At 42.3% G+C, this 15,394-nt stretch overlaps 1 protein-coding gene across 1 annotated transcript in view; it reads left to right on the forward strand.

The window, feature by feature from the left end:
* Positions 1–15,394, forward strand: part of TNS1 (tensin 1) — a 543,368-nt gene that overhangs the window by 447,372 nt on the left and 80,602 nt on the right. The gene's annotated exons all lie outside the window — the stretch shown is intronic.

A 15,394-nucleotide genomic window follows, 5' to 3' on the forward strand; every position in this document is an offset into this window, starting at 1 on the left:
TGAAACTATTGCTCAACAGTGTTGGAGAAACAGAGTATCCAGCACAAGATTTCCGAGAGGCCTATTCTCCCTATGGCTACCAGAACCAACAGCCAACTATAATACAAGGAAGGAGTCTTGGGCCGATGGCAGGAAGCCCACCCACATCTCCCAGGCCTCATGCAACAGCATGCAAGGTCATGGAAGGGCAGCATCCTCTGGTGACATCACCTCCCTCATCCACAACCGCAGTCCAATCCCAGATTCCCTTAAATGAGGCTGAGCATCAGGGGGAAGCTTCTCAGGCTTTGGGAGAAGAGCCTTTGCATCTTGAAGGTCTGGTGGCTCACAGAGTAGCAGGTAAGGAAGTCTTGGTATGGATTTTCCTTCGAATAAATCATATGTTTTAGGGGCCTAAATATGGATTTTGTAAGTCACGGGATATGTACTTTTTCAGTAACTTGCTTTCATTAAGATGGCTTCATGCAAATTAAGAGGGATTAACTCAACTCCTCCCATACAGTGCAGAATGAGAATACTGCGGTGCAGAAAATATGGAAAACGTTTCATTTTCACTCGCAAATGGCCTTTCTCTTAAGTATGTCCGGATTTTCAATAGCTGCTATTGACTATTTATTCCGTTCTAAACAATGGTCTGGGCACGATGCCTCATTCTGTATCTGCATGCCATGCCCAAGGAGGTTGTGTTCTAGGAGGTTAAGGATTGAGAGGTTGGAAGGGGCCAACCTTTAGCACAATAAATAAAATTCAAGCGTTGATGTAGCTAGAGGAAGGGCTGCCCTGGCAATTCATGAAGAAAAATGCATAGCTAAAAAATTCCACTGATTATGCATAGCAATGCATGAATCAGTATGGGGGAAGTGTGAACAGATCTCAGCTATTTCACATAGGTTATTGCCTTGGGCCAGGAATGGCTAGCATTTTTAGCAAGTGCGTCATATGCCAGTGCCAAGTTTTTGATAGGACCAGCATAGTTTGTAATGTAGCTCAGATAATTCTGCCTCCATTGCCGGCTATGCTGGAGGAACAGACATTACTACTGCTTTATAAATCCTTAGTAAGGCCAGACCTGGAATACTGCATCCAGTTACAAAAAAGTTATTGAGACTTTGAAAAAAGTGCAGAGAAGAAAAACTAAGATGATTAAAGTCTTGGAGATTAAAACATATGAAGAACGTATTAACGATTGTTGCAAAATCAAAACCAGAAGCACACACAGATGACTGATTTAGCTGGATTCAATAACTTATTTATAAACATAATCATATATATATATATATATATATATATATATATATATATATATATGTGTGTGTCACATGTTTTTTTTGCTGAATTTGAAAATTAAGGGAGACTAGGATAGATCTATTTTGGCCTTATTTTGGCCTCATCAGCTAGCCATACCCACTGGGACTTGAACCTGCACCCTTTGTCTTGTAAGGCAGAGAATTATCCTCTAGGCTACAGTATCCAATCCCTTCAGCTCTTCAACAGTATTGTATATATTTACAATACCAAAAGTAGAATTCTTCTTCAATTCAACAATCCAATCACTTACACGTAAACACAAGCAGGAGAGTTAGTTTCATTTCAGCAGAGCAGACAAGCATCGAGAGTAGAGTGGATAGAGAGCAGAGTGGGGACTGGAGCCACGCCCAGCCTTAAGCTTAAATTCCAGTTTCAAATCTCTGCACAGACTCAGAGGTGATTAGCTCCCGTTGGCTGATTTAGTTACTATGCCTATTCATTGGCTAACCTTGTTAACATGGCTTTCCCAGTTCATGAATAGTCTAACAGAGTGGTTGTAGAATTTGGGTTTGGCTAGTCTAGAGAAAGGAAGGACTGGGTGAACATGATAGCAGTTTTCCAGTATCTGAGAGGTTGCTACAAAGAAAAGGGGGTCCATTTATTTTCCAAAGCACCAGAGGGTGGAACAAGAAACAATGGATAGAACCTAATCAAAGAGAGAAACAATGTGGAATTAAGGAGGAACTTCTTAATGGTGAGGACAATTAACCAGTGGAACAGCTTGCCATCAGAAGATGTGGGTGCCTCATCACTGGGATTTCTAAGAAGAGACTGGACAGCCACCTGTCTGAAATAGTATAGGGTCTCCTGTTTGAGCAGGGGGTTGGACTAGAAGACCTTTAAAATCTCTTCCAACTCTATTCTGATTGATTGATTGACCCATTTGAGGACTAGATGATCCCCCATCACCACTACCTCAATCTAGGAATAGCATGAATCCTTGTAGCCTAAATAGCATTAATATATGCTGTTGATCTGTAATTGGCACTTAGTGTCTTTGTAACAACAATGAGCACCACAAACCAAGCTTTTTTTTTTTTTTGGTAGAGAATTGGTAGAGAATTCCCTTCCTTCCTTCTCCCAAAAGGGGAAAAATTGATTTGGGGAGCCACCACACCACTTCCCTGAATTTGGGTGCTCTGCCTTGTTTCTGATAGCCATAGCTAAATCATGGGCTGTTACCATGCATCTATGCCTCACTTGCCCTAAACTGACATCTTTATAAACACACAAGAAAACCCCGAGTTTCTAATGTATAATTGTTAGCAGTTGACATTAAAACATACAATACAACATTGTTGGGTAGGGTGGAACGTAGGGAGAAATTCCCCCAGTGACTGCTAGGGTGATTGTGGCAAACAAGGCAGGGCATTGATTTGATTTTATATTCAGTGAATGAGGGAACTAGCAACAAGCTTTTAGTGTCTTTGCTGCAAGCTGCTGATTTAGGAAGGAAATGTCCACCACACCCACAGAAGCTCAATATTCCATTGCCTCGGGTGCTTCTTTCATGTCTTTTTTTCCGAAGCTCAGAGGACTGGAAGTCTCGGGCAACGCTCTGCATCCTCTGAGCCGAGAGAGTGGTATTCAGTAAGAACAAGTAATGTGCATGAGTTTAAATGCATGAAATTCCCACGGTTGTTTCCCTTTTGGTGAAAAAGGCTTTGCTGGAGACCTTCCTCTTTGCAATTCTAGACCTCTGAAAAAATAAAACAGTGGAATCCCACTTTTTCCTAGAGTGCCTGTGGCATAGAAAGGACAACACACCTAGTCGAAAGTATATTTGATTCTGTTATAATCAGTGGAAAAGAATCATTATAAACTGAACAGCTTTAGACTATAAGATTCCCCACTCCTGCCCCATCACAAATGGCAATCCCAACAGGCTGTTCTTCCACTCCAGTGATAATTTTAACAGACTAACAGAACAACAGTTGGAAGGGACCAGGAGTGAAATGCTACCAATTTGACCTGGTTCGGGTGTACCTGTAGCAGCTGCTGGTGGTGGTTTGAGGAACCGGTAGTAGTGGCAATGCGAGACTCCACCCACTCACCCAGATGTCACAATTTTCTTTTTTTTAACCCTCTGGGCATGTGCAAAGCCTTCTGTACATGCGCAGAGGGTGAAAAAGCATGTGTGACGGTGGTGTTTATTTATTTATTTGTTTGTTTGTTTGTTTGTTTACTTACTTACTTACTTACTTACTTACTTACTTACTTACTTACTTACTTACTTACTTACTTACTTACTTATTAGCATTGAAAGGGACCTTGCAGGTCATCAAGTCCAACCCCCTGCTTAAGCAGGAAATCCTACAGCACCCCAGCCAAATGACAGTCCAATCTCCTCTTGAAAATGTCCAAAGTTGGAGAGTTCACAACCTCCGCTGGCAGGCTGTTCCTCTGGTTGATCGCTCTGACCGTCAGGAAGTTCTTCCTTATTTCTAAGTTGAATCTCTCCTTGGTCATCTTCCAACCACTGTTCCTCGTCTGGCCCTCTGGTGCTCTGGAAAACAGTGTGACCCCCTCCTCTCTGTGGCAACCCTCAAGTACCTGTAGACTGCTATCATGTCCCCCCTGGCCCTTCTTTTCTCTAGGCTGTCCATGCCCAATTCCAGCAATCTATCTTCATAAGTCTTGGTTTCTAGTCCCCTAATCATTTTGGTGGCTCTTTTCTGCACCTTCTCCAGAGTTTCTATGTCTCTTTTGAAGTGTGATGACCAGAACTGAATGCAGTACTCCAGATGTGGTCTGACCAGGGCGTTATACAGTGGTATTAATAACTCTCTGGTCTTGGAGTGTATCCCCCTGTTGATACAGCTTAGGATTGTGTTGGCCTTTTTTAGCCACTGCTGCACATTGCTGGCTCATACTTAGTTGATTATCCACCAAGACTCTTGAGATCCCTTTCACAGTCACTACTGCTAAGTAGGGTTCCTCCCAGACTCTATGTGTGTAGGTTTTTTTTTTTAACCTATGTGAAGGACTACGTTGAACATCATTTTGTTAGTTTGGGCCCAAAGCCTTCAGCTATCTAGGTCTTTCTGTATTTTGAATACAGAAGTGGTCACACACCACTTCACTGGTGTGTGACCAGTGAAGGGCTACCAAATTTTTTACTATCACACAGCGGGCATGGATTATGCAGGACGCCCTCCATTTTCTTTCTACATCTTTCAGTGCAAATTGGGTGCTCTGGGGTGGAGCTCTATTTTCGCTACCCCACTGCATTTCGCCCCCCCCCCATCTGGGGAGTAGCCCAACCCTGTGTGTGATGCTTCCAAATGGGTAGGGAAGGTAAGTAGATTTCACCTTGCACGAAACTCAAGGAAACTCTATACCTGTTTCAGACAAATTATTGCCTAATCTTCTCTTAAAAACTCCATCTAATTGGTTCTTCATATGCTTTTAAAACATCTCTCATGTTAACAACTATCGTCCAGTCTCCAACCTTCCCTTTATGGGGAAGGTTGTCGAGAAGGTGGTGGCACTCCAGCTCCAGCGGTCCTTGGAAGAAGCCGATTATCTAGGTCCCCGGCAGTCGGGTTTCAGGGCCGGTTACAGCACGGAAACCGCTTTGGTCGCGTTGATGGATGATCTCTGGCGGGCCCGGGACAGGGGTTTATCCTCTGTCCTGGTGCTCCTTGACCTCTCAGCGGCTTTCGATACCATCGACCATGGTATCCTTCTGCACCGGCTGGAGGGGTTGGGAGTGGGAGGCACTGTCCTTCAGTGGTTCTCCTCCTACCTCTCTGGCCGGTCGCAGTCGGTGTTAGTGGGGGGCCAGAGGTCGACTCCTAGGTTTCTCCCTTGTGGGGTGCCTCAGGGGTCGGTCCTCTCCCCCCTGCTATTCAACATCTACATGAAACCGCTGGGCGAGATCATCCAAGGACATGGGGTGAGGTATCATCAATATGCGGATGATACCCAGCTTTACATCTCCACCCCATGCCCAGTCAACGAAGCGGTGGAAGTGATGTGCCGGTGCCTGGAGGCTGTTGGGGCCTGGATGGGTGTCAACAGACTCAAGCTCAACCCGGATAAGACGGAGTGGCTGTGGGTTCTGCCTCCCAAGGACAATCCCATCTGTCCGTCCATCACCCTGGGGGGGGAATTATTGACCCCCTCAGAGAGGGTCCGCAACTTGGGCGTCCTCCTCGATCCACAGCTCACATTAGAACAACATCTTTCAGCTGTGGCGAGGGGGACGTTTGCCCAGGTTCGCCTGGTGCACCAGTTGCGGCCCTATCTGGACCGGGACTCATTACTCACAGTCACTCATGCCCTCATCACCTCGAGGTTCGACTACTGTAATGCTCTCTACATGGGGCTACCTTTGAAAAGTGTTCGGAAACTTCAGATCGTGCAAAATGCAGCTGCGAGAGCAGTCATGGGCTTACCCAGGTATGCCCATGTTTCACCATCACTCCGCAGTCTGCATTGGCTGCCGATCAGTTTCCGGTCACAATTCAAAGTGTTGGTTATGACCTTTAAAGCCCTTCATGGCACTGGACCAGAATATCTCCGAGACCGCCTTCTGCCGCACGAATCCCAGCGACCGATTCGGTCCCACAGAGTGGGCCTCCTCCGGGTCCCGTCAACTAAACAATGCCGGTTGGCGGGCCCCAGGGGGAGAGCCTTCTCTGTGGCGGCACCGGCCCTCTGGAACCAACTCCCCCCGGAGATCAGAACTGCCCCTACTCTTCCTGCCTTCCGTAAACTCCTCAAAACCCACCTTTGCCGTCAGGCATGGGGAAACTAAACATCTCCCCCTGGGCACGTTGAAGTTATATATGGTATGTCTGTATGTGTGTATGTTAGTACAGGGGATTTTCTTAAACTTATAATATTTTAATTAATTGGATTGTATTGGATTGTTTTTCACTTGTTGTGAGCCGCCCCGAGTCTTCGGAGAGGGGCGGCATACAAATCCAAATAATAAATAAATAAATAAATAAATAATAAATAATAAAATATATGTGACCACCTTAAAAAACATGCTTATCCAAATCCTGATGACAAAAAGCTTGCCATCTTAAGACTAGCTTGAGTTTTTATTTATGCAACAGATCCTAGATTTCATTCCATGCAGTATGCAACAAGAACTGAGCATGTTATACCTTGAAGGTTTTTTAAAATTTAGTCAGGCAAAGCTTTCCTTTTAATCGAGATGGATTGGTTATTTTGAAACAATAGTTCCTCAGTAATTGCCTTCATCATTTCAAACAAGGTTGCATATTAAACAGGCTTTGCCCAAGCAGAAATGACAGAAGAATACACTTTCCAAAACTGTCTTTGGGATTAAAGATTTGGAATTCTCTTTAACATACATAGTGGCAAGGAAGTATTGTGATCATTGAGCTCCGTATGCAGTGTCAGCTTCAGCAGTCTCAGATATGGTAATTTGTATTTGTATTTGTATTTGTATTTATTAGATTTGTATGCCGCCCCTCTCTGAATACTCGGGGCGGCTAACAACAATAAAAAAGACAATGTAAACAAATCTAATATTAAAAATAATCTAAAAAACCCCAATTTAAAGAACCAATCATACATACAAGCATACCATGTATAAATTCTATAAGCCTAGATGGAAGGGAAAATTTCAACTCCCCCATGCCTGACGACAGAGGTGGGTTTTAAGGAGCTTGCAAAAGGCAAGGAGGGTGGGGGCAACTCTGATATCTGGGGGGAGCTGGTTCCAGAGGGTCGGGGCCGTCACAGAGAAGGCTCTTCTCCTGGGTCCCGCCAAATGACATTGTTTTGCTGACGGGACCCGGAGAAGGCCAACTCTGTGGGACCTAACCGGTCGCTGGGATTCGTGCGGCAGAAGGTGGTCCCGGAGATATTAGATGAAAAAGTATGCAATTGTAGAACCACTCAGAAATGTCCTGGATCTAATCCAGCCATCAGTACCAGTCAAAGCTGCTTTTTCTGCTCCTGGGCCATGGGCATTAAAGTACTTAGCAGAGAGAAAATTTATTCATTCATTTATTTATTTATTTATTAGATTTGTAAGCTGCCCCTCTCCGTAGACATTTGAGAATAAAGAAAGCAGTAAGATGAAAAAGTTCAAGGCTGATCCACTCTGCTATCTTGGAATGTGTAGAGATGCACATAATTTAAATAGTGAACCTGTGGTAGAAATATGTTAACTGTGTTTACTTTGGGTGTTCAGCGTTCTTACATGGGCTGAACTCAGATAAAAGGAATTGTTTGTGTTCACACAAAACATAGCAGTAAATAGTGCTTCTTTGCCTGCAGTTGGCAGTAAAGTCCATAATCCACTGAGTCTTCATTGTCTCCAGAACAGTGAAGAATGTGTTTTGCAAAAGAATGCTTTTCAGAACATGCTGAAAATCTACATTTTAATGAAAGTTACAAGGGAAATGAGTTCTATTCTGAATAGTGTGAACTTGTCCAATATATGCGAACAGATGCACGAACGTACCAAATACAGGATTACTGAACTGGAGATGTAGTTTTGGTTACTCAAAAAAGGAACCGTGAAAATGCATTTATTAAGTAAAAGAGCACACTAAAATGTACCCATTAGGAAAGATATACATGAAGTCACTTAAATGTGTCAGACTACTGGGGGGGGGGGGGGGGGCAGAAAGTACATGATGTATGGAAGTGTATTTTAAAAAATGCACACAAAGTACATATGCAATTTTATGTTCACTTTTTATGTTTAATTGCAAGAAAATATATGAAAAAAATGGGGTGGGGAATGAAAACCTGGAAGCAAACAACCAGCAGATGCTAGAGAACCATGAGAAGGAAATGTCCAGAAGAAGCTGAAAGAGCAAGGGCCAGCATGTTATTTACAGTGACTTGCTATAAATTGCCTGTTTGTTCCAAAGGAGGTATGTGTGGAATTTCACAGATCACCCTCCTGCCTGCTTCTCGCTGTCATGAGACCTCCAGTTTCCTATTCAGGGGCAGGGGAACAAATCTCCCCCCCTCCCTTGCAATGATTACAACAAAATGTCTCTGGGAGGATTTGCTCCCAGGAAAAACTGAGCATCCCTTTGAGCATCACTGAAAATCCTACACGTTCCAAGAGGACTCGGGATCTCAATGGAAGTCCTGAAGCAATTAGCACCATTCGCTTGGGTTGAGTTTGCTAGATCCAACAACTCTGTCATCTCCTCTCGATCCTTTAGTCCAGCGGTTGACAACGTTGGCTCTTCTATGACATGTGGACTTCAACTCCCAAAATTCCTGAGCTAGCATGATTGGCTCAGGAATTGTGGGAGTTGAAGTCCACAACTCATAGAAGAGCCAATTTTGCCAACCCCTGCTTTAGTCTAATGCTGTATGACCCTTTGAGAGCTGTATGCTACAAAATTTCATTTTAAGGTATACCGATTAGCGTATATTCAAAGCAACAGTAAAGTTATTCTATTTCCTTCTAGTTTCAAACTTGGTAACTTTATGAAGTGTGAGGCTTCAATTCCCAGAAATCCCCAACCATCCCATCTTAAAGCTGCTGAGTTTGAGAAACACTGCTTTAGCCATTCCAGCCATTTCAGAAGATGCTCTTGCTTCCTTGACCTCTTTCTTAGCTTCAGGCAGATGGAAGCTATAGAGGAATCCCTACAGAGGAGTTGTTTTTACTACTCTAGGACATCATCTCAGTTTCTAAAACAAGAATGAGCCAATTCCCCACTAAGCTGTCCACACAGCGTGAGAGGGAAGCAAAGTAATTGTGATTCCCACCCCAAAGGACTGGGATAGTTGGGGCTATATTTAACTTCCTCTGAATCAATGGAGCTATTTATACAGTTTAGTTTGCATTATATACTTGCCTATCCTATGAGAGCCTTTTGCAGTGGGGTGGGGTGAAACTAGATATGGAAGAAATTTCCAAATTCCTTGATACTTAGGCAGGGTGTCCAGCAAACCTGGAAAACAGGGAAATCATGGAATTATCAGGGAAATCAGCAGTTCAGGAAATCATGGAATTATCAGGGAATTCGTGAAAAAAATGTAATAAATCAGGGGGGAAAAACAAACTAATAACATTTTTAAAAGTCAGGAAAAAATCATGTAAAACAAAAAAACGGATCTCACTGCCTGGCAGAGTCAAGCAAACATGAGCATAACTGTGGCAACAACTTGCTTTCTCAGCTGCCAATATTTCTCCATGGCTTAGCCGTTTGGTATGACATCATCTGTGACCACGCCTTAACTAGATCGCAAGTTTCAGGGAAATGTCAGGGAAATATCAGGGAATTTCAAAATGCTTCCCCCCTGGACACCCTGTTAGGATTCATTAAAACCTACCTTTAGTCCAAACTTGCTATCTGGGTGAAGGAGATTACATATGTTTTAAAATAAATCATATTAATAGCAAAATATCACATTTATCATCGCCAAACAACAGATAGGTCTGTCCTGCAGTAAGTTCCATCAAAAGTTAACTTTCAGCTGTAGGATTACAGCCTGGATGGAAATATGAATCAGAGGTAGAGGGAAATACTTTTAATATTAACTTTTTAATGCTTGATATATTAATTGACTTAGGCCAGTTGATTGAAGACCATTTGAATTTATAAACAGACTTACATTTTTAAAAATAACTTGTCCTGGAAGTTATCACTGCTGTATATACACCTTTGCAGTCACGTGATCTCATTTCAAGTATTTAGCAACTGGCTTGCATTTATGACCAGGAGCAGCATTCCATAACATGGCCACAATTTGTGACTTTTTTAAAAACCAATTTCCAGTATAGTTCCCTTGCCTATTGGGTATGCTGTGTTTGCTTAAGGATGACATGGTTTGCTTAAACACTATGTGATTTGCTTAATGACCATGATTGTTTACTTGAGGACCATTGTAAAAAGTTCAGGTCACATGGTGCCTTGGCTTACGATTGCAATGATTTGCAATCAAAATTCTGAGCTCTCCATTGTGGTTCTGGTGAAGAGCTACGTGTATGAAGACAATCTCAGTTAGTCCTACTGATTTCCCCCCCTGTACTTCCCAATTATGAGTCTAGACTTTTCTTCAAAAATATGGAATGATAATAGTATTATAATGAAGCTGCCACATTAATATTTTTTTCCATATTCACTGTTAGCTACATAACATACATTGTCAGAACTGACAGTCATGCAAAAAGTACTTGATAAAGACAGTACACGAGGATTATATCAAGCTTGTGAAATACAGGTAGTCCCCAAGTTACGACTACTATTGAGCCCAAAATTTATGTTGATAAGTCAAACATTTGCTAAGTGAGTTTGCCCTATTTTATGACTTTTCTTTCCACTGTTGTTAAGTGAATAATTTCCTTTATTAAATCAGTACCATGGTTGTTAAGTGAATCTGGATTCCCCATTGACTTTGCATGTCAAAAAGTCACAAAAGGTGATCGCGTGACCCCGGGACACTACAACGGCTGTAAATGTGAATCACTTGCCAAGCATCTGAATTTTGAGCACATGACCCATGGGGATGCTGCCATGATCGTAAGTGCGAAAATGGTCATAATTCACTTTTTTCAGTGCTATCTTAACTTTGAACAGTCACTAAATGAACCGTTGTAAGTTGAGAACTACCTGTAGATGCATTCTGCTTAAACCAGTGGTTCTCAACCTTTCTAATGCCGTGACCCTTTAATAGAGTTCCTCATGTTGTGGTGATCCCCACTTGTAAGTCTAGCACCAATTCTCCCAACAGAGCTTTAAGCTGATTGGCAGGAAGGTCAGAGGGACACTCCCACTGTAAACACCTGATTGGTCAGGTTGTAAAAATACGTTCTAAGGCACCAGAATAGAAGCTTAGTTGGTAACACCATGGGAAATTTGTCTTTTCCCATGGTCTTAGGCGACCCCTGTGAAATGGTCATTTGACTCCCAAAAGATTCCCAACCCCCAGGTTGAGAACCACTGGCTTAAATTATTCAGTAACAAATGGATACTTAGTTGAGTATTTAAAAAACCCAAGCGCATTGCTGCAATGACAAAATATTTTAACAGAACAATTGAAATGTTAAGTGCTAGTGATGGAGAGGAAAAAATTCAGAACAGGAAGGTGAGACAGGCTGATCCTTTGGTCAGCAGGAATTGCAGCTACATTTGCTGAATGAGGTACAGGTATCTCTGTATTACACCTACTCCCTTTCTCATAGTATGAGTAGCTATGGAGCCACATTTACATCATAGCGGCTTTTACATTTTGTCCCTACCCTGTGATACTGCCAGCTCTTTAGATGAGATAGGCACAGGGCCTTTCACTCCTATTATTGATTGATTGATTGATTGATTGGATTTGTATGCCGCCCCTCTCCGTAGACTACAGTGATAAAAAACAGCATGTAACAATCCAATACAAAAACAACTAAAAAAACCTTTATTAGAAAACCAAACATACATACAAACATACCATGCATAAATTGTAAAGGCCTAGGGGGAAAGAATATCTCAATTCCCCCGTGCCTGACGGCAAAGGTGGGTTTTAAGAACCTTACAAAAGGTGAGGAGGGTGGGGGCAATTCTAATTTTTGGGGGGAGTTGGTTCCAGAGGGCTGGGGCCACCACAGAGAAGGCTCTTCCCCTGGGTCCTGCCAAACGACATTGTTTACTTGACAGGACACGGAGAAGGCCAACTCTGTGGGACCTAATTGGTCGCTGGGATTCGTGCAGCAGAAGGCGGTCCCTGAGATAATCTGCTGCTCTGTCTTTAATTTCGTTTATTTCTTCCTCTGGGCTCATTCTGGACCAGGGATGTCAAACTTGCAGCCTGCGGGCCGGATGCATCATGCACTGGCTACACCCACCCGTGGTTTAGCAAAGAGGGGGGAAGTCTCAATACATCACGTGGTGACAATGTGACGTCGCGAGTTTGGCACTTGGTTTATATTTGAGAGGAATACAGTTTAAGAAGTCACAACAGACCAGATCCTGTGCAGTAGTTAAGGATGCTGATTTTGTCAGCTGGAAAATCTGACAGCCCGGGTTCAAGTTCCAAGTGCTGCGCAATGGGGTGAGTTCCCGTTACTTGCCCCAGCTCTTTCTAACCAAGCAGTTCAAAAGTGAGCAGATAAGGAGGTACCAGTTTGATGGGAAGATAATAGTGTTCCATGCGCCTTGGTATATAGTCATGCCGGCTCCATAACCATGAAAATGTCTTTGAACAATGCTGGCTTCCTTGGCTAAGAAACAAGAGATGAGCAGCATCCCTGAGTGGACATGACTGGACCTTTAGAATTTATTTATTTATTAATAATAATAATAATAATAATAATAATAATAATAATAATTTATTAGATTTGTATGCTGCCCCTCTCTGCAGATTTGTATGCCGCCCCTCTCCAAGGACTCATGTGTCTTCCTTCATTTTCTGATTGAATCCATATCGCAGGCTGATAAAGACTGTCTTGAATATGCTTTGAGTCCAGAGGAAGTTAACAGTCTGAATGGTATTTGTGATTACAGTACCTCCAAATTTTCATTCCTGAGGTTACCCTCAGGAACAGGGAAAGAATTAATAATTGAAGAGCTCTCTTCAGGTCATGTAAATTTAAATTAAATTAAATTAAATTAAATTATTAAATTAAATTATTAAATTAAATTAAATTAAATTAAATTAAATTAAATTAAATTAAATTACACTACACTACACTACACTACACTTAACTTAACTGAATTTATAGGCCACCCTTCTCCTAGTGGACTAAGGGTGGCTTACAGCAATAAAATAGTTACAAAATTAAAATACTATAAATAGAATAAATAGAATAAAAAAATTAAATCCAGTATAAACGGCATACAGTCATAACTCATTCATAATACTGGCCAGAGCGGAAATTATCACTCAACGGCCCCAGGCCTTCCCGCATAAGTGTGTTTTCAACACCGTTTGGAATGCGAGGAGAATGGAGGAGGTATGAATCTCTGGGTAAAGTTGGTTCCAGAGGACCGGAGCCACAACAGAGAAGGATGTTCCCCGTGGTCCCACCAGCCAACATTGCTTGGCTGAGAGGACCCGGAGAAGGCCGACTCAGTACGACTTAATCGGTGGCTGGGATATGTGAGGCAAAAGACGGTAAATAATTTGGTCCTAAAACAGATTATGACGTACTCTCAAGCCACATGACAATATCTTAAAGTCTTGGGGTAAGATTTCAACTAATATTTTCTCTTATGTTCTTTTTCCTTCCCCTCCCCCACCTCCTTTGTTGTTGTTCTTGTTCTCTCTCTGTGTGTCCTCTTTGTCCTGCCCACTCTCCATGATGGATTTTATTTCTTCTTTGGTTGACCTTCTGCTTCTCTACTCCTATCTGCCCTACCTTCATCTCACCTTGTCAGAATACAACGCCAAACTCCGGGACCTCCGGAACAGCATGAAAAGCCCCCATCCTCCTCTTCACCGACAGCGATCCTTCTCCTTTTCTGGTTTGTTCTGTTGCTGCTTTTCCGTCTTTTCTCCCTGGACTCTCCTAGCATGGCAACTGGGCTCCCTCGCTCTGGCATGAACTTGAGATTGGGGAGGTGCAGCTTTTTTCCATACTGCGGGAGTGGAAGAATATGGCTAATTTAGAGTCCTTCCCAATATGGCACCATTCCTTTATTTACCACATCATTATGCAGAAAGTAAGGTGTGAGAAATTTTGTCTTCTGCTTTTTCACAGATGACTTCACACCACAAATAAGCTCCCCCCCCTTTCCATCCCCCCTCCCATGTAAGTACAGTTGTAAAGCATACAATGGGTGCATTCACAAAATGGCAGCTTTGCCTATTCACAATCTTCCATAACTTGTTAAAAACAACAATAACAACCATGAATTAGAAGGCATGCCTCTTCAGAATAATGGAATTATTTTAATTAATTTTTATTATTATTATTATTATTATTATTATTATTAAATTAATTAATTAATTAATTAATTAATTGGATTTGTATGCCGCCCCTCTCCGAGGACTCGGGGCGGCTCACAGCATATCAATACATCTAATAACCCCAATTAATATGATTAAAAAGACTTTTTTTAAAAAAAACCTCCAATATAATTTTAAAGCATTTATTTATTTATTTATTATTGATTGATTGATTGATTGATTGGATGTTTATGCCCCCCCCTCTCTGAGGACTTGGGGTGGCTTACAATATATAATGGAATAATATATAACGTCCTAAATCCAATTAATTTAAATTTATAAGCTAAAAACTCCCAAAACCATGGTAGACTACCATGAATAAAACAATTTGGCAGGTCCCAGGGGAAGACCCTTCTCTGTGGCGGCCCGGACTCTCTGGAACCAGCTCCCCCGGAGATTAGAACTGCCCCCACCCTCCTTGCCTTTTGTAAACTCCTTAAAACCCACCTTTGCCGCCAGGCATGGGGGAATTGAGATATCTCCCCCGGGCCTATACAATTTATGTATGGTATGTTTGTGTGTATGTCTGCTTAATAACGGGTTTTTTAAAATGTTTTTAAATTATTAGATTTGTCATGAATTGTTTTATTGCTGTTGTGAGCCGCCCCGAGTCTATGGAGAGGGGCGGCATTCAAATGAAATGAAATGAAATCAAATCAAATCAAATCAAATCAAATCAAATCAATAAATAAACAAATCAACCAACCAATCAATCAATCAATCAATTCCCATATTTATGTTTATCAAATCAATGTGCCAATCAATCTGGACTCTAAAACAGCCTTATGCATTCCAAAATTTTTGTTTCTATCATTGTGTTTTCTCCTCTCCTCCCCCCGTCCTTTCCTTTCCTCTATGACAGTGTGTCTAGTGAGCTCATTGAGGTATCCATTGGCTCTATGTGACGCTCATCCGTGGTGTGTAGCTAGAAATCACTCACCCGAGGTCTGGCTGGGGAGAGCTTGTCTTCCTCAGGGCGACCACTCTCACCACTGCTTTGTGACTGGCACTGGGTCAATATTTCCATACATGTTGAAGTGTGCATGGAACTGGTGAAGGGGGGGATGGGGGGAAATCTGCATGGGATTGTTGTGGAAACAGGCAAAGGTTCAGGAATGGAATATTCACTTTCAATACAGCTTGTCCAGACGCCGAAGTTATTTAAGGGCCTCTGTGTGTTCTACAGCATCGC

Source organism: Erythrolamprus reginae, chromosome 1 (genome assembly GCF_031021105.1).
Source record: "Erythrolamprus reginae isolate rEryReg1 chromosome 1, rEryReg1.hap1, whole genome shotgun sequence".
In the NCBI taxonomy this organism is placed as follows: domain Eukaryota; kingdom Metazoa; phylum Chordata; class Lepidosauria; order Squamata; family Dipsadidae; genus Erythrolamprus; species Erythrolamprus reginae.